Source organism: Canis lupus, chromosome 3 (assembly GCF_048164855.1).
Source record: "Canis lupus baileyi chromosome 3, mCanLup2.hap1, whole genome shotgun sequence".
NCBI classification, from domain to species: Eukaryota; Metazoa; Chordata; class Mammalia; order Carnivora; family Canidae; genus Canis; species Canis lupus.
The window spans coordinates 37245044-37263596 of NC_132840.1; the positions used below are offsets into that span (position 1 = coordinate 37245044).

The following is an 18553-nucleotide window of genomic DNA, read 5'->3' on the forward strand; positions in this document are numbered from 1 at the left end:
AACAGTGGATGCTCATAACTACGCTGAATGCACAAATGAAGTTGGTGCTTCAAGCTGGGGAATTCTCCAAGATAGAATCATGGATTCTTATTGTACAAGAGAAGAGTGAACCCATCCAAGATTCTCACTTTACAGAGGGAGAAACCTGGAGGCCGGGGGTGGGGGTGGGTAACAAATAACTTGTCCACAAGCATGAGGTAATATGGAACTGAAAATCACATGCCAGGCCTGCTACCTCCTTCTCCCCACAGGTTCCTGTCCAGGGGAGAAGTCCGGCTGAGCCCCCCTCTCTCTGACTCCTGTTTGCAAAGTGGTGACAGGAGAAACTTGCTACAGCGTGTGGGAAAGCTAATTAGAGCTAATTTATTATCTTTGCTCAGAACTAGGATGCTGGGTGGAAACTGCTGGAGGTCTGTGCCGCAAAGAGAAATGTTTTTGATTATATTTACACATCTGATTTGAGAAGTACATGGAAACCTAATCATAACTATAATAACACGCTCATTAGCTTTTGGTGTACTTATCTTGGCTGCATGATAAGTTCTCTGAGGTATAGCCTGGGCTTCATCTTTCCTGAAGTCTTCTCAGACAATGTTCTGTGCCATTCACAGAATGAGGGACTCCATAGTGCTTTGGAGTCAGGCAAACTGGATGACTTTGGGAAAGGTACTTCTCTCTGAGTCTGTTTTCTCCTCTCTAAAATGGGGCAATAGTATCTACCTTGCAAGTTTGAGACAAGGATGAAATGTAATAATGTAAATGGCATGTCCAATGCCAGCAGCATCCGAGAGGTGCTTAGTAAAGGAGACCCTCAGTAAATGTCTATGTCTAGGTATTTACCATAGAAACTCTGGCCCTGCCTGTGAGGGCTGACACATGTTCAGCCTCAATCCAGGCTCTGCACTTGGGACTGAAAAGTCTGGTGTAATGGGAGAATGGCTGCTGCACAGCTCTGGGGCCATTGTGTAGGAGGAAGATGGAGGAAGTACTGTATAATGTGATGGAAAGGCCATGGGCTTAGGCATTACACACACTTGTGTTTGGATCTCAGCTCTGGCACTCTCCCACTGTAGGACCTTGGGAAATTCACTTAAACTCTCTGAACTCAGTTTTCTCATCTGTAATACGGGCAAGAGTCCTTACCTAACATAGCTGTTGTGAAAATGAAATTATATCACGCATGTGAAATGCACAGCAAAATCGTGGAGTATGAGGCAGAGGCTGGTCTAAGACCTGGTTAGATATTAGCATGTATTTGATAAATGTGCTAAGTGAGTAAATGGATGGAGCTCACTATAATCTGGGAATGTCTGGGGAAAGGAAAAAGAACATTGGATTAGGAGACAGAAGTGTATTGGTTTATAGTCTATCTTCGCCTGTCGAGCAAACCCCCATCTTGCCAGTCTCAATCTTCTCATCTGTAAAGGGGTGATCCTAATGAAGATAAAAGAGGTGATAGTGGTGGAAAGGACTTACAAACTGTAAAGTACAATCTCATGATCTTGAAAACCATCCTGTAAGCACCTGCAAATAGTAAATCATTCAATTGATGACTGACAACACCATGAACGATACTTATAAAGCACCCATTAAGTGCCATTCATGGGGATCCCATCATGAGCAAAGCACACCCTGCATCTTTGGTAGAGCAGTGACGATACCATCCCCTCCTTGTCATCATCCCTGATGAAGGGATTGGAAACATGAGGGCCTGTAGTTGTGATCCAGCTTCTGATGACAGAAACAGCATGTGTGGGAAATGCACATGCTTGAGTATATAAGGATCTTTAAATGCCCTCATTTTAGAATGTTTCCCATCTTGTAACTTTTTGTGTTTTGTCATTTTCTCTTTCATTGCCGGAGGATCTGTCTCTAGAAAGTTCCATCTTCTGACTCCCATGTCTTCTGATTTCCTATGGCCTTAGGAAGCATAAACTAATGCTCAATTGGAATGCTGCAGCAACTTCTGAGTGGAAGGTCCAGAATAGAATATATGAGCGTCATTGGGTGAAATTACTGAGATCAACCCCTATGCAGTGCTCATCACCTATGACATTAACCCTGATCCATACCGCACATCATCTCTTCAGCTGATGCTGTGGCAGCCTGCCCCTTGGTGGCCCCGGATGATCACTCCCCTGCATTTATACCCCCACTCTGTCCCCTCCACCATTCCTGAATCTGGACCTTGGACACTAATAAAAATATTTGGTGGAAGTGATGTGTTAGATAGATCTGGGCCTAAGCTTAGAAGTCTTGGAGCTTCCTGAGTATACTGATCACTTAATCCTCACCACATTCCTCTGAAGTAAAAGTAATCACCTAACAGCTAATAATAGTCTTTTGAGTGTCAGATGATATTTTAAATGCTTTGGATGAATTGATTTATTTAAATCTCACATTGACTTCATGAGGCAAATGCTATCATTATATCCATTTTATAGCTGGGAGAACTAAAGGACAGAGAAGCTAAGTGCTTTCCCCAAATTACACAGCTACTAAGCTTAGAGTGGAGTTATTTACACCCAGGCCATCTGATTCTAAAACCCACATGTTAATCACTTTGTTGAACTTCAGAAGGGTTAACTGTCTTGCCCACATTATGCACAGGCCATGGCAAGGCTGGGGTTCAAACAGTTTTTTTATGGACTCCCATGTTTGACCCTTCTTGCCTAAAAGATCTAAAAGACCATTCTGGATCTGTCAGGAACTTCACCTAATCCCAAAGGCAACTTGTACAAAAAATAAAAACATACAGATTATAGTCAGTGGTGATTTTATTGGAACTTCATAGAATCCTTCGCTGGTTTCCTTTTCCATCCCCATATGTGTGTGTGTATATATGTGGGTAGTGTAAGACCATATATGATAAGCACTTTTAGAACCCAAGATGTAAGTTCATCTGTTCTTTCCACCAACATCAAAGTGTTGGGGAGAACATTTTCATCCAGTCAACAGGATTTCATCAAATGCCTTCAGTGTTGCTGTGCTAAGTGCTGTGGCTACCGTGGTGGGCAAAAAACAAGCAAACCCCGCTCTCACATCCTTACGGCAAGAACCTGTAGGATCTAATCATGCTCTGCTGTTTCGGGGTATGTGACATGGGACTAGCATTACATGCTGAGCCTTCATTTCTTATCTGTAACTGGAGTTAATAACAGTATCTGTATCACAATCTACATTTTAAGATTCTTATGATGGAAAAAATATAATAAAACAAGTGAAATGTTTAGCAGAATGTCAGGGGCAGATGATAGTCAGGATACTTTAAAAGTTATTAATAATAGTTAAATAAGTATTATTGATACAATAATATTAATGTTACTAATAAAAACATAAATATCATTATTGTAGAAGTATATACCAGGCAATGTGTTAGGTTCTTCAAATGCAACATAAGATAGGGCCTGCTTTATCTTCAAGGGGTCTGCAGTCCTATTCAGGAGAACAAACATGCAATGGACAGCTAAGACTTGGAACTTCAGGCACTAGAATAGAGGGCCATGTTCATTGTTGGAGACAAAGGAAGTACAGACTGACTCCTTGTTGCTGGGAGTGTGGAAAAGGAGATGGTTGTTGAAGTTCCATAGACAAGGAGTGTTTGAGCCTGGCTTTGATGTTTGGAAAAGGCTTGGATAAGGAGAAATGGGAGAAGGGAAATGTGAAAAGGGAATCTGAGACAGAAAAAAGACAGCAAATGCATGGTGGTGGATTGTGCTTGAATGGCTTCCAAAGAGGAAACATTTTCTGGGAGATTGGGTCTGGAGTGAATGGTTGAAGAACAGGAGGCAAGAACTGGTACGAGATAAGCCCAGGAAAATATCTGAGTCCAGATCATTGAGGATCTTAAATGTTAGGCTAAGGAGATGAGCTTTAACATTTAAATAGTCAGAAGAAACGGGGGGGGGGAGGGGGGATACCTAATATGAATGGATCGATTGACTGATAGATAAATGTAGAGATATGTGAATATAGATACATATGATATAGTTTACAGATATGCATATGTATAAGGCTACCTCTATTTCTGTCATCTGTCTATCTCTGGTTTATTTTATTCCTTTAAATAAGTAGGGTGAGAGAAGGATCTGCTTGTTCCTTGATCACCATTGCAGCCATAGCACCTAGCACAATAACACAGAAGGAACTTCATAAAATCTTGTTGAATGGATAATGGAATAGGCTATAACCACTCTACTTTGACGTCAAATGAACAAATCAAGTTACATCTTGAATGTGGAGGAAGGTGGATGCTTTCACAAAGCAGATGTCATTTAATCTTGGCATTGCAGATGAGCACAATTTTAGCTTTGCAGAAATTAGCCACTCCTGATGGTGGGAACACAGGTACAGAGAAGAATGTTACTGCCCAGGGTATAGGATAGTGAAGAGTATGGATTCTGGAGCCAGAGTTTAAGCCCCAGCCCCACCATTTAACAGCAGGGAGGCTCTAGAGCACGTCCCTTAACTCTCTGTGTCTCAGTTTCCCCATCTGTAAGACAGGGACAATAAGAGTACTTAATGAGATTATTGTGGAGATATAAGGTGCTTACCACAGTGCCTGACACATACAATAAGCTCTCTATGCTCTCTATAAATGCTTACTTTTATTAGTAATATTACTGTTAGATACTGAATGTAATCAGCCGACTAAACACTCTAGAGCCCTATCACACATAAATTGGTTCTTTCTTCATGTGTCATATCTGAACAGCCTATAGGAGTCTCTGACAGAAATTTCTTTGGTACAGATGAAGACCAGAGAGCTTGAGAGTCACTTCTGAAGAGATAAGTAAATGTCTAAATAATGGGGATTGAGGGATAAAAGAACATACTGAATGCCAAGATTCAGAAGGGATTGTTGCAAGATATTAATGAGCAGAGAGATCTGGAGAAACCACGTCAAAGCTTTCTGAGAGAGAGTGAGAGCAATACCTGGGGGATGCCAAAAAGAGAGATGATAAAGGAGGAATGACAGCTTCCTGCAGGCCCGGCCCAACTGCGAGGCCGAATAAGCAACAAGGCCAGAGAAAAGCAATGTGTCTTGTTATATTCCTTTGAGAAGCTTTAAATCAGCAGTGGCTTCTTGGCAGGGTAAGTCAGGGCTCCTACCATTACAGGTTACTCAGAAGCCACCAGAGAAAAATGGAGAAGGAAAGCCTTGAAGAATGAGCATGGTCCCAGATGTGATGTGGTTACCATAGAGACCACTCGCCATGGTAGCCAGGAAGGGCAGTGCATGTCCTCAGAGCAGTTAACAAGCTATTAGACCAAACATGAAGATGCCAGCAGGTGAGTAGAATGAAGCTGCTACATCACAGCTGTCTGTTTGCTAAGATCAAACATGGAAGAAACAGCCATAAATCAACAAGGCCACTGCAGCCATTGAGTCAGGTTCAGGGGAGCACGACAGGACTTCCAGCCTGTGAGTCAAAGCCCAGGGACCAAGTCCCAGAAGTACCTGCTCAGAAGAGTGATACTCACATGTCCCCCAGACTGGCTTGAGAATTCAAATGAAATTAAAACAACATCAATGAACAGGAAGAAAACAACTAAGAATGGGGAAAGACTGCTGAGAAAAGTGTGGAGAGGCAGGAAATAAAAAGAATATTTCACATTGTGTTGCCCAACATTCAGTCAAAACAGACCATGTAGCCTGGCTTTGTAGCAAGCAAAAGGATCTGCTGAGTTTAGGGTGGCAGAACCATGATTTGAAGCCAGGGCTTTCTCAAAGCAGGTGCTTTGCTTCTACTGGGTGGCTTCTTTAGGAAAGTCTCCAAAGGAGGTGAACCCAGGCTAAATACCTCCTTTGTGTATGCTCTTCCACTCTAAACACAAAAATATATATCCAGTTGAGCCATTCATTGTGTGCTGAGACCTGCCCTCTAAAGGTGTCCAAAGTCCCTTGGGTCTACCCTATGAATGTGTCTATTTGCACAGGTGGTACCTTAACACCTAAGGTCCTGTGTCTGGTTCTTGACTACCTAGAGCCCCCTTTCTGCCTCCTCTCACACCTGGGCTATATTTAAAATATCACACCTTCCTATCTTTGCACATGCTGTTTCCTTAGCCCTTTATAATTTCTACTTCTTTCCTCAATTTGAGGGCCAGCTCATTCATTCATTCATTCATTCAGAAATGTGGGACCCTTCTGTGAGTTCTTCCTCTGTGCCACAAACCCTGCATTTCCCTAACAAAACCTATTGCACTAGGTCAGAAGTATTCATCAAGGTGTCTGTTGAGCTCATTAGATTTTAGATTTCTTGAGGGCAAATTGTGTCTTGCTCATAGTCTAGGACAGTGTCTAGAATCGAGCATGTAGCAGATGCTTAACATTTATTAAAAGGTGAATTAAAAATTTTAAAAAGGTGAATAAAAGAGTAAGTGAATGAATTGCATTTCTAATTCTATCCAGGTTACTGTATTCTGAAGGGACTTCTCCAAGTCATCAAGCTGGCCTGGGATGAAATGTTTTGTGCACATTACTTAATAAAAAGAGCTCTGGGTCAATTGAAAAATTTAAAGTCAATATGAAATTGATCCTCATCAGCACTTTCTCCTCCAAACATATAGACAAAGGGACATTTCTGAAACATATGTATTAGTGTTGCATTTTCTGCTCCAGAGACTCAGCGATCGTTGTCACCTCCAAGCCCAGCCCTCATTAATTTATGGGGCATCCAGCATAATCAGCAACAGGCTTCTGGGCAGCATAAATCAGAGATCAGCTGAGAATTTGGGAGAGTCTCTAAGCTGCACACATAGCAATTTCCTTTCATGATCTTTTCTCTTATAAGTCACTGAGCACTATTTAAATTAAGCTGAAGACATTTAGGCTGAATTTCAAGGGCACTCCAGGATCATCATCAAATCTGTCCACTTCAACTGTATAGGGAAAGTGAGTGTAGACAACCAAAATAACACATCCTTTAGCACCTTTTCAGAACTCCTATCCCATCTTCGCTTGGTTTACCAGTAACTTAATAAAGATGTGCCCAGGAGGGGATGAAAACAGCAGAAAAGAAAAACAAAACTGTTCTTGCTGGAGGAAACATGGCACAACGAAGGAGCCAGATGTACCAAGTGTGAAAATGCACAGGCATAATATCTAGCACACCGATATATTTATCACTGAAGGTGATAGTTGTGATGATCTGTTGAGCCTGGCTTCAGATGGAATTGGTAAAAAGATTCAGAATCTCTTCTTTAAGCAGTGGGAATGCTGATATGGACTGCATGTTTGTGTATCTCCCTCTCAAAATTCCAGTGTTGAAATACTAATCCCCTATATGACGGCATTAGGAGGTAGGGTAGCTGGGACATAGTTAGGTCATGAGGGTGGGGCCCTCTTGAAATGGGATTAGTGCCCTTCTAAGATGCCAGAGAGCTGGCATCTTCTCTTTGCTTTCTCTGCCATGTGAGGATACAAGGAGATGGCCATGTACAAACCAGGAAATGGGCTCTCACCAGACACTGAATCTGCCAACACTTTGATTTTGAGCTTCCAGCCTCTGGAACTGTGAGTAATAAATGTTAAATGGGAAGAATTAAGCCTCCAAAGCTATGGTATTTTTGTTATAGCAGCCCAAGCTGACTAAGCCTGATGTGAGGTCATGGTTTCTGGGACTGACTTTCCTCTCCTTAATTCTGTAGTGCACTGCAATGTCCCTGGTTGGGAGCCCCTTACCCAGTAGCATCTGAAAAGAATCCTTAATACCTTTGCCTTTGAATATTTTTCTTGTATATTTGTCTTAGAGGATTTCATTTAGGACATATCACCTTTCTCCTAGTTGCTATTCAGGCTGGACATGGCATAGACCTTGACAGCCTGGATGCCAAGGTGAACATGAAAAGACGACAGCATCCGCAAATTTTAGGTGAGTATCACAGTGTCAGAGACTCCAGGTGATCCTTGTGGTGGTTCTTTGGGGGTAGGGATAGAGGTTGGGAACAAACCCTGAGGAGGGTAATGAAAAGTTGCAACAAGGAAGGGGCTTTAGCATGAAGTGCACTTTTTTGTGGTTGGTAAGAGGTACCAGGCTGGATTGAGTCCCTCCTGTCTCCTTGGATGCTAAAAGATCATAGCTAATAAAAGGTGTTGGTCAATAGTGTCAACAACACCACATCACAACTCCATCCTTACCTTGTTTTCTAGTTATTCAAAGAGTGTATTCATAGGTCCAACTATTGAAGCCCTTTATATTTTGATCCCTGGTCAAATATTTCAAATATGTCAAATATTTGAAAATATGATATTTAATGTCACAGCAATACTATAAATATGGTGGTTAGTTTCCTTTTTTGAATTGGGGTCCAGAATTGGTAAGACATATGCCCAAAGCCACACAGTTAATAAACAGTAGAGCCAGGACTTGAACACATTGCTGTATTACTGAATTTTTAAAATCAGTTCACAATTTTTCAGTTTTGAAAGCCAGTTGAGGAAAATGTTGTGGATCCCTTAATTTTCATTTGCAAACCTCCTTTATGGTATTTTCTGGTCTCCAGCCCACAGTGCCCCCTCTGTACTTGACAATTCTAAGACATGGCTTGCACATACTCTTTGGCTATTCTCTCCTTAAATACTTGGGATAATACTCCACAGGCTGAGTCAGTCCTGGTCCAAGCTATTCCTCTTTGTAGTTCACTTAAAAAGTAATTGTTTTATATCTACAAGAACTATGTACATTTAGTATATCTGACCTTTGAAGAAAATATAGAGATACATAAAAGCCCTCCTTATCCTACTGTACAGAGAAATTCACTCATATCTTAATGCATTGTATTTTGCCTTTTTTAGATGTCTATGATATTTGCAACAAAAATGGAATCCTACTGTATATAAAGTTCTGATGCCTACCTTCATGTCCATATGCCATTAAAAACATTAAAATTCTTTAGAATAGGAATATATTCTGTTTAATTATTATATTATTTGAATGTGAAAAACATCAGGGAAACATTTTCCTCATTTATGGAAATTTAGATTTATATTTTTTCAAAACTCCAAGAAATGTAGAAGTAAACATATTTGTTCACAAATATTTGTAATCTCTCTTTTTAGGATAAAATATTAGAAGAATAATTCTGGGGTCAAAAGTTATGAGGTTATTTCAAACTCTTCCAGATAATTCATATTAATTAAATTCTCACCAACAGAGTTCTATCCTGTACTAGAAGATCATCTTTCCTGGAAAGTTCCCCTTAAAGTAATAAAAAAGAGCAGTCTTTTAGATGATCTTGTATTTATTTGACTAGGGACTCAGCTTAAAGAAACATGTCAAGACAAGGCTATGTGTTGATCTAAGCAGTAGCTAAGTTCCATTTCTCAGTCCCTTTACTATTACATTGGGGCAGGATATGACTGAATTCTGGCCAACAGTAGGTGAGTGGAAGTGACATATGCTACTTCCAAAAAATGCCCCCAGAGTCTCCCAAGTATGATTTTCCTTTCTCTTGTCCCTTCCTGCAAGGATCTTAGAGGCCACATATTGAAGATAATGATGGCATGCAGAAGATAGAAAAATATCGGTCTCTGGTATTGCACTGTTAAGTGAAATAATACACTTTGTGTTGAATATTAGGTTGGGAAGGGTTGTTGGCTAAGGCTGCTAGCATTACTTACCCTAACTAATAGTGTCTGATTTACTCAAAGATTCCCAAACCAAAAAGCCTCAACTGGTTCTTTGTGCATCCTACCATGAATTTGCCATGCTGGTACATGGCTATTCACAGAGGCATGAGTCCTAGGGAGCCTGCAGCATCCAATCTAGCATTCAGCATAGAGTGGGCTTACCTGGGTATGAGTTCATACACGTTTATGGAGTAAATGAAACCAGACAAGAGTCCCATCATTCCAACTGACTGAAGCTTAAGCAAGGTCTGCTCTGCCATCTGAAGCAGATCATCCACTGGCCTCTTCCTTCTATCCCCCAAAACATTTTACATATCTAGGGCATCTGTACACTGCATCTCCATGAAAGAAGCCCAGTGCTGGAGACCACCCTTTAGAACAGAGGCTGTTGTTCAGAGGAAAGTGGTGCTTCCAGCAGTTGTTTCTCTTCTGCTGACGCTAATTACAGTTTGCTAAATGTAAACCAGAGAAACATCTCGCCCACCCAAAAGAGTTCCAGAAATGAGCCTGTTACCTTTGTAGTAACCTGGGAGCAGAAAACTGTTCTTCCTTCTGATTCTTTTATCTTTGCTTTTCTTCCAACACATGTGGTGAACACAGAGAGGTGTGTTCATAGGACAGGTGAGATTGAAACTGTACATCTCCCCAATTTCAGGCCCTTCCCTTTAGGTTGCTTGCTCTGATGCAAAGCTGGAGCATGAAGTAGATGTGTATAGAAGACACTGTCTGGCTGGTGGGGTTTAATTACACATGTGTACGGCACTGTGGTGGTAGTCTGAAAATGCAATTACACAACTAATTATATTGAAACAACAAACTGGAGCTTCCTTGAAAGGCCTCCGCCCATGGGGCCACCATATTGTCATTTTGCCACACAAACCTGCCTTTCTTCCATATTAGTATCTTCTCTGGAATTATCTTCTGTGCCTCCTTCTCCTCCTCTCAGGACATCATCAAGAGTCAGCATCCCACTGCAGCCTTCCCTGGGGTCCTAGGACCCCTTTCCCAGCTGACTGAATCCATCTTTCCTCTGTTATCCCACATGTAGCATGGGGCTTCTGTGAAACTACTTTCTGTGTCTGGGCCTCAGTTGTTAAATCTGGAAAGCAAGACTGATTGGCCTCTAAGGTCTTTTCAAGCTCCAAAACTATGTTTTTTTTAAATTCTTATGAATAATTGAATGGTTTAAAGATATAATATAGTGGAAAGATTGTGACTTTGGCACCAGAAGAGTTTGACCATGACCCAGTTGTTTATAGCTGAGTGGCTTAGGAAGGATGACTTAGTAGGTCTTTGGGCCTCAGTTGCCTTATCCCTAAAATGGCAGTGGGGCTGATACCACTTCACAAGGCTGGAGAGTCAATTAACTTAGGCTGTGCATGTGAAGCATGTTATAAATAATGAAATACAGTGTTTGTACCAGTTATATTAATAAAAAGCTGAGTGAGTACCTCTCTAAGGGAAACATTATCACTGCTGGATTAAACATCTTAAAACTTACATTTCAGGTTCTCAGAATCATGCCCAACAATCTCCACTAGGAGAAAAAGAGCTTTCATTAATAATCTTCATGAACCTAATACCAACAGTCACCACAACTTTGCCAACCCTTTGTTGGCTACTTACCCTCTGTTAAGCACTTGTCAGACTTTTGCCATGTAAACAAAATGAAAGAATTAGACAGGTTTATTTATGGTCAAGTCTCAGGTCTGCAGATGAATATTATATGATCTTGAGAAATTTGCTTCACTTTTTGAATCTTAGCTCCCCTGTCTAAAGATCAGCTGTGATAGTGCCTACTATAAAAATTTGCTGTGAAAGGGTGCCTGCATGGCTCAATTGGTTGAGCATCGGGCTCTTGATTTCAGCTCAGGTCATGATCTCAGGGTCATGGGATTGAGCCCTCCATTGAACTAAGCTCAGTGGGGAGTCTACTTGAGATGCTCTTATTGTGCCCCTCTCCAGCTCACATGTGCTCATGTTGTCTCTCCCAAATAAATAAATCTTTAAAATTTTGTTGTGAAAATGAAAATGTGGCAACTTCCCTAAAGCATGCAGATATAATACCTGACACATAGCCACTCAACAAAAATTTGTCCCTTTCTTATTATCCTTTCCCTTGGAACACCAAGATTCTAAAATTCCACAATATAAAACATTCACATGAATAGGATGTGCAGTAGATGATGGGTGATCTCTAGGGGAGTGATGTCACAGGAAGATCTTAACAAAATCTCCATTCCAATATCACAACTGGGCCCCTGCATGAGCCTTTCACCCACTGTGTTCATCACCACAATATTTTACGGTGAGTGTTTAATTTTTTTTAATAAAAAGAAAGATTATTTTCAATGATGCATGTGATAAATATGCTGGCTTTAAACCTTTTAGAAATATTAAAGGTTTTACAGCTCAATGTTTGACAGACTTGATTAATTCCTTCCACACAGAAGTATTCAGGAGAAGAGCTGTAGTTGGATTTTAAAGCTCCAAGAGTGTTCTTTGATAAAGGTAAAGAAAAGGTAAAGAGCTTTTAAAAAGAGAGCGAGGTTCTCATGCCACGCAGAATAGACAAAGAATGCGAAGACCCAGAAGGCTGTACGGTGTGGTGGGAAGCTGGAAACAGAGGGTTGGGGAGAGGCAGGGAGAAGTGTGCTTTAAAATCTCTCTCCATAGAGGAGTTTTCAAATGGAAGGCATACATCCAGCCTGACCACAGGACATTAGTCTCAGAATTTTCTTCTCTGCTGGCTTTCAAGATGGATGGTGTGGGAGGGAGGGAAAACAGGGCAGTCCAAACTTCAGAAAGAAATCAAGTGGAATGTACCATCACTTCTTCATGAATCCTGGACTCTTCAGCAGCCTCCTGCTAGCTCTTTTGGTCACCAGGGCTATGTCCTACACTGACCTCTCCAATCCCCAACTGGATTTTGAGCTTCTTTAAAGAATAGGAAATATTTTTCTATTTGGGATTTGTTTTTCATGACTTTTCCCCCTCAGCACCCACCCTAAGCTTTCGTATATAATAGGCATCTAATAAACATGTGTTAAATGGATAGAGTTGGTGTTTAATAAGTCCTTGATTAAATGGCCTAATGACATAAATGGCATAAAAATCCCTACTTAAGAACAATGCTTCAGAAATTATTAACAGACTTTACCTTCTTCTGATTCTCATTCTACAAAAGAAAAATGAGTTTAGAGATAAAACCACTGAAACTTCCAAGTAACACCTCATTCTACAAACACTGAGTGCTAATTCGCATGCTAGGTGAGTTGGACAAAGTTCCTAGGTCAGTCATATTGCCAGTAAAGGAGACTTGTTATCACTGTGGGGGATGCCATGATTGAAGCATACATGGGAAAACATGCAGGACAAAGGAATTTATACCAAACCCAACATTTTTGTTCATGGGGGGATAGTGAGAGTGAGAGAGAGAGAGAGAGAGAGAGAGAGGTTTGAGAATGAGTAGTGGATTCTAAGCTGAACATTGAAGGATAATGCCAAGGAAGACTGGGCATGCATACTTCCCCCATATCATGCATACACTTGTGACCTGTGAACTTCCATTTAAATTCCAGATGGAAAGGCTTGCTCTGCTAATTAGCCTCCCACACAAAATCTTTCAGTGTCCGCCCACTCTGCGTAGAGGTTTTCTTTGACACCCAAGTCAACGTCCAACCCCAACCCCTACTGTGTTTTTATAGGAACATTTTCTCAACACACAATGCCAACATATTTGCCACAAGATATTATGGGGGCAAAAGTGTAATTCAATTATGTGACTTAATCAATTCAAATGGCTAATGTACAAGGATCTCAGGATGCCATCCAGCTTTCAACTGAGGGCAAATAATTGTTGCATAATTTCTTAATTCTCCCACAAGACAGTTTAAATTAAAGGATGTCAATTTGCAAAGCCAGACTGCATTGTATTCTTAAATTGGGCCTGAAATAGCCACAAGATGAAGGGTAATAAGGCAGAGAGAGCAGAGCCCAGAGTGCCTGGTGCTGTGCAAAATTGTTTAATACGGTCAGACCCTTTAATCTTCATATCTACTGATGCAGAAAGCAGCATATTTCTGTCACTTATGATAAGAAACATTACTTTTTAAATTCCTTGGTGAGGTCTGCAGATCTTAGGCAGCCAAGATAGCAAGAATCTCAATTTCTGTGTCTGTGAACATTTCTTTTTTTCCCTTAAATTGGTTTTATTCTAATCCATTTAGTCTCCAATCTGAGTCAGAGACAAGTAACCCTGAATGGAACCACACAGGAGAACAAAGGCATGTGCCTTTCAGTTCTCAGATTCTACTGGCAACCACCTCCTTGAACAAGTCTGTGATTAAACAAATAATGAACGTGAGAATATTAACTCTAAGCAAGCAGCTAGTTCCAAAAAGGGAGACTACTGGAAAAGCATTTGAGAGAGACAAAAACACGATCAAAAGTAGAGGATGAGGTGTGAGGAGGTGATGATTGAACTGTTTTCATCAAAGAATTCAGCATTTTACTCACATATGTCCTAGAAAGTGGTTCGATCAACTGGGTGGGAGTGATGTGGAGAAAAAGGAGGCCCCAAGGTCTGGATTGAAGAAACTGGACAACGTTTCCCCAAGACTGCCAGGGCCACGAATCAGGAATCGTCATCGAGAAAATCCAAGGACATAGCTGCAATGAAAGACACCTCTGTCATTTTGAAAGCAAACTAATGAAGGAGAAAGAAGAATAAAGTACCAAGTTAGTCATCACTGTGGAGTTTGGAGTGAGCGGCTCAGCATGAAGCATTCTAATGTGTGTGATGCATGGAGGTGGGCCTCAGGCACAAAGACCTCAAGGATAAAGGGAATTTTCAGCATCTCTGTGCCTAGTGCTGTGCCTGGTGATGTGGAGGGTACAAAGAATAGCACATTCATCAGTCTGTACTTTAAACGTTTGGACTAGGTTATCCATACATGGACTAAAATTCAAAAGGTACAAATGGTATGGCTCTATCTATAAAACAAAAACCTAGAATGATATTATTTGGTAAAGAAAACATTTTAAATGTTGATAGATATTGTCAAATTACCATCCACAGAGGCTGTACAATTTTACAGTCTCTTTACCAATTTATGGAGAAACAGCTTTCCCTTGTCCTCACCAACAGAGTCTATCTCAGTTGTTTATCTCAAGAGATGTGAGATATAAGGCACAGTAATAACAATAATAATGCTAATATTAAGGAATGAGTATAGAGTTTTAAGTATAGTCTTTAGGTACATTAATCGATTTATTCCTAGCAGCAATCCACTGATACAGGTACTATTTTCATCGTCACTAAACATAGAAGGAAATGAAGACACAGAGAATTTGAAAATCTTGTTCATGACCATAGTTATGCAAGGCAGAGCTGCAAGTCTAATGCTGGCACCTGGCAACTGGCAGCTCTCCAAAGCCTCAACTCTTAACCATTAGCTTTTATACCATAGGTGGGATGTTATCTATGGTATGTGTTATACCAGGGACACACAAATAGAAAACCTGAGGGTGTGTGTGTATGTGTGTGTGTGTGTGTGTGCGCGCGCGCGCACGCAGGGGGACTCAGAGACACTGGTTCTTTCCATTTTAATGGAAGTAGTTACAGACTATAACTGGGAAAATTTTGGGCTATTGTGATTGAAATGCAGAACTCTACAAAGAACAGGTTGACTTTCTTACTTTTCTTTCTCATCGCTTTCACTAGAAAAACATTATTCCATAAATATTCATGATGTGTTAGGAAGGTCAGAGCTACAATATGTAAAGGGCGATGTGGTCCAATAAGTATGGTACTTTAAGTAACACACACCTGGGTCTAAGTCCAAGTTATATCACTGGTTAGCTGGATGACTTTAAGCAAATCATATGATTTGTCTGAATCTCAATTTTCTTCAAATGGGAAAAAAAATGAGTCTATGACTCCAGGAAAATTTTTATGATGACTAAATAATACAAAAAAACAATGCCAAACACTCAAGAAATATTATTAGTTGTAAATAACTTGTACCTATCTGTTAAACCTTACCTTCCCTGCTTCTCTTCGCAGACCTCCTGGTTGCATCAAATTAGTTTACTTTTTAAAAATATGACAGAGTTTTCTAGTCTGCTTGCATTTCTGTGTTCTATTCTCTTTTGCTGAAATACTCCCCCTGTCCCCAGGTCCTATCTATAGGAATTCTACAATTAAGCCATAGCTACGTCAAATGCCACCAACTCCACAAAATGTCTCTTGACCAATGCCCTTTGCAATAAACTGCCCTAAATGGTTTGAATTACTAAGTACTATTGGATTCCTAGGTAATATTGGGCTCTACTACTTCTAAGACATTAATCATCATAGTATCAACAGTTAACAAATGCTTTAGTATGTACCTGGCACTGTTCTAAGCATTTCACATATTTCATATCTCACTTAATCCTCTTCACATGTGATAGGCACCATGATCATCCCCATGTAGACATAGTCCTGAACGCCAGTCATTATTAGCTTGTCTTGTCTGCACAGAGGGACTGAAGTCTCCAAAGGGTAAAGATGCCACAAGCATAATTATCGAATTTAGAGGCTTTAGAGTGAAAACACCTGGGCTCTGGTCTTGGTCCTGATCCTATCAGCTATGTGATATAGTTACCATATCTCTCCAAATTTTAATTTGTAAAAAGGGATAACTTCAAAGAGTTATTATAAGGCTTGAGTTTGCAGATATAAGAATTTGAAATAGTGTGTGGCAAATGGTGAATATGTAAATGCCAGTTTATATTATTATTATTTAAATAACATATGGTAAGTTCCAACAAAAGGCTTGCTTCTCCACTTTGCATTCACTATTCTCTCTGCTTGTACTGCCTTACCCCATCCTCTCATTATCTCACTGCCAACCTGAAGAACTCAATGCCTACCTCTGCAGGATCTAGCACTAGCATCTCCTATTCCTCAGTCTTCCTTAGAGGCCGCCTCTCTAGGGAATGCTCCCTCCTTCATGTCCTCTATTACCTTACACTCAATTTGCTTGTACCTTCATCTTACTACATGGAGATTCCTGCTCATAACTAGGAAGTCTATGAAAACAGGGACTTCATCTTAATCATTTTTAATCCCTAATACATAGCACACTATTTGCAAAAGGAGGGTACGCTCTCAGTGCCCATGAAGTGATTAAAAAGACGAATTAAAAATAAATACCTGAATGATAAGAAAGAAGGTTACCAATTCTTAACTCAGTACTATATAATTCACTGAAAAGTCATTCAATATCCCAATCAAAGCATAGAAAAGAAACTCTACTAAAACTAAATGTTTTATAAAAATAGATGAGAGGGTTCTGTAAGGAACCCACTGCATTCCTATCAGCCGCATATTCACTCAGCACGCTGCCAGGCTATTGATGTTTTAGTGATAGACACTGCAAAATGATAGATTCACCAGCAATTCATAAACTGGAGACATTAACAGACACGCTGTTAGGCTGCGCAGATATAAACAGAATATTATGGGAGGAAAATAATAATTAACTCATAAGGAGAGGGGCAAATAAACATTCTATTAAAGGGGAAAAATCCCAACTGAATATAATCTCCTTCCATTACATTATGAGCATTAAAATTAATGGTGTTCGTTTTTCTGTGGTTTGGATAGTCATTGTATTTAAAAAGCTGAAGTTAACTTCACAGGGAAAAAAAAATAAATTAAATGTGCCGGTGTCTCAGGAAACTTCATTTTCTGAGTGAATAGCCAAGTTGATGCACATCACCAGAATGTCTGACAATCAGTTTTCCATACTGGTGTATCCTAAATGGGAAAGAAAACCAACTCTTAATTTAAATTATATTGCAAATCACTTCTTGCCTGCTGAATGGCATTCAGCTGCAGTAGGTGGCTTTCACATAGGGCCCCAAATACAACATTGGCTGATTAATGCTAATTTGAAATGTTTGGGGGGGGGATGGGCATTCAATCTTGGTGCATAGGAGGCTGAGGAAATTCTATGGTGGGTGACTGACTCAAAGGCCAACAGCATATTTGCCATCAGATAAAAATGCACATTCACAAACATACCAAGACAAGTCAATTATTCTCTGATTCACTCTTTCCCTGGGTCCCTTTGTATAAAGAAAACTATTTATACTCCCCATCAGATGGATACATAGAATCATAGTAAACAAGCCCCTGATTCTACTACTCTATATTATATTTCCCACGGCACCTTCCATTGTGGAATTCATTAGTTTTGGTCTTTTTGTTCTTGATTTATCAAAACAGACATTTTGCTAGTGAGCTCAGTTTTACTCCCAGATGCAAAATAGCAGACACAATTTCTGACCAACTGAAAAAAAAGAAACAAAACATGCTTTGTAATCTTTTGGTGAGGGTGACTGGGAATTTGTTCTTCTCTACCTCAATGACTGATACATACAAAAACACTTAAAATCAGAGCTCAAAAGCTTAGGATTCTTTTCCCCTTTCCCAGCTTAAAAGTTCAAAGAGACAAACCAACCCATCCTTGTCTTTTGAACTACTCCCAAAACAATGCATGTTAGAGAAGTCTAAGTCAGATAACCCAAAATGAGGAAAATTTTTCAGAACCAACACCTGAGAAAACAACAGCAAATTAACAGGTGCCATCATTATATTTCACTTATCAAATCAGCAATAGCCTGTAAAAAGAAAATAACACTCTGTGTGTAAGGGTTCCGGGAACGGAATCTCCCCCCGGGGAGAGCCATGCACCTGGGCAGTCATCACAGGGCAGTGTGCTCCCTGCACATTTTTGTTATCAATGATAAGGGCTTGGTGGTATAGATATGGGAAGGTTTTTTGTTTGTTTTTTATTGGAGTTCAATTTGCCAACATTTAGCATAACACCCAGTGCTCATCCCGCCAAGTGCCCCCCTCAGTGCCCA

General features: G+C 40.3%; 1 protein-coding gene across 21 annotated transcripts in view; it reads right to left on the reverse strand.

The window, feature by feature from the left end:
• Nucleotides 1-18553, reverse strand: part of DAB1 (DAB adaptor protein 1) — a 1169270-nt gene that overhangs the window by 768010 nt on the left and 382707 nt on the right. For all 21 annotated transcript variants that reach the window (XM_072820404.1, XM_072820400.1, XM_072820397.1 and 18 more), the window contains one exon: nt 14153-14305. The gene's annotated coding sequence lies outside the window, so the exon portion shown is untranslated. The remainder of the gene's footprint in view (nt 1-14152; nt 14306-18553) is intronic.